The 1823-nt window shown below is 47.2% G+C and overlaps 1 protein-coding gene across 2 annotated transcripts in view; it reads left to right on the top strand.

Moving 5' to 3' along the window:
• Window positions 1-223: 223 nt before the first annotated feature.
• The window catches only part of RALYL (RALY RNA binding protein like), an 832089-nt gene continuing 830489 nt past the window's right edge, over window positions 224-1823 (top strand). Inside the window, exon 1 of one of the 2 annotated variants that reach the window (XM_045287689.1) lies at window positions 224-343. The gene's annotated coding sequence lies outside the window, so the exon portion shown is untranslated. The remainder of the gene's footprint in view (window positions 344-1823) is intronic. The other variant, XM_045287683.1, reaches the window with a different exon arrangement.

The raw sequence follows: 1823 nt of genomic DNA, 5'->3' as shown, positions 1-1823 counted from the left end.
TTTTCCTTCCGGTTTTTGACACCCATTGATAACATGAAACTTTTCTTGCAGCTGGTTACTGGGTTCCTTTTTAAGCAAAATACTTTTTACCCCCCTCCTTTAAATTAACTATGCCTTTTGCACATTTGCCTTTTTTAAAAAAAAAAACAACCGAGAAATAATTTTATGATAGATATCCTTATATCTATATATTATGCCTTCTTCCTCCCTCTCCCCTCCCCGTAAATCAATTTTCAAATGATGGCAGTGGAAGGTTTTTCTGGAGAAAAAAAAAAAGAAGTGCGGTTTGGTTTCCTTGTCAACGGAGGATGAAGTGAACAGCTGAGCAGCTCGCAGAGAGCAGGTACTTGGTCCCTTGGAGGCGTTTCCCGGGTTTGCAATGGCCACACTGGTCCAGGCAAAGAGGTGTGTGTGTGTGTGTGTGTGTGTGTGTGTGTGTGTGTGTGTGTGTGTGTGTGTGTCTTGTGTGCACGCGCGCGCATCTCCGGGCATTGGCCGAGCCGGCGCTGGGGACAGCCGTGCATCGAGCCAGGGGAAGCCAAAGTGCGTTCCCGGCCCCTGGAGGCCATTTGAATGTGCGCCAAAACACGGTCCCTCCCGGGGCGGCTGCGCTCGGGTCCTCTCGGCGGCGGGCGGTTTCTGCGCCGCGGGCGGCGCCGGCCTGGGACGCGGCTGCCCGCGGGCCCTGTAAGTTGTTGGAGGGCCACTGGCCGAGCCGGAGGGCGGAGGGCTCTGGATGCGGCGCCGGCCGTCGGGCGGGTCCGGGCGGCCTTCTTGGAGCGCCCGTGGGATGGAGGGAGAAGCGGCCGCGGAAGCATCTTCCGGGGGCGCTGGCTTTGGCCACGCGAGCCAGAAACTGGAGACATTTGCAGATGCTTGGGGGTGGCACCACCCTCGCACTCTCAACTCCTGCCCCTCCTCTTTCTTAGGAGTAAACAGCGTTGTAGAGCTTTCCCAGCTTTCCGAAGGGCTTTTTGCCTTCTGGAGTGGTGATGTCTTTGGCTCCTTCCTATTCTCTGTTGCGTTGCGTTGGCTTTAAGCGCTTGCTTGCATCTCCCAGGGAATGCAGAAATAGTTACTTTCCGTGGTGGTCGCTTGGGTTTAACCTTGGGCAGGAAGCTCTTAGTTTTGCATTAATGAGACTACACTCTTAAGGTACAAAAGAGCCTTTTATTTAAGTTTGAAGGAGACAGTGTTTTCCCTCTTTTAAATCGCTGAAAGTGGTGGCAAAGAATTTTCCCTTTGGGAACTGGGGACAGGGAGTGGGGGTGGCAAGGGGTTGATTGATTTCCGTGTTGTTAGCGTGGAAATGCATTTTGTGGATTTTATGCATTTTTATGATTGCTTTATTACATGTTTCTGGTACAGTCTTAGCACGACTTTTTTCATAGATGGATCAGTTGGAAATACAGGGCTTTCTTTTGGTCCATAATACAGTGACAGTATCTGCTTAGAAAACTTACCACCCGCTTTCATTTTGAAAAGCCTCACTTTTAACTCTTAAAAACAGTAAGTGTATTTCAGTTAATTTTGAAGTTTTTTCTTTGTTTTTTCTTAAATGCCTATAATGTTCATCAGCCTTAAATCTAGCAGGTGTATATATTTAGCATTTTGTTACAAGTATAAAGCACGTGAAATAGCTTCTAACTCCTCAGATTAAGTTTTCTTCCAGATTATCAACAAGCATAAAAAACAACATAAAACAAACAAACAAGGGATCATATTAAAAGGAGTCGAAGATATAGATGTGGCCTTTTCAAGCAAATCTTTCCCAAATTCTGTTACTTTAGTTTGTGTCAGTGAAAAGTTTTATGCATATATAT

Source organism: Echinops telfairi, unplaced genomic scaffold (assembly GCF_000313985.2).
Source record: "Echinops telfairi isolate 266 unplaced genomic scaffold, ASM31398v2 ScPeMD7_1;HRSCAF=3_0, whole genome shotgun sequence".
In the NCBI taxonomy this organism is placed as follows: Eukaryota; Metazoa; Chordata; class Mammalia; order Afrosoricida; family Tenrecidae; genus Echinops; species Echinops telfairi.
Note: the sequence above shows the minus strand (reverse complement) of the source record. Positions and strands in the feature narration are given on the sequence as shown.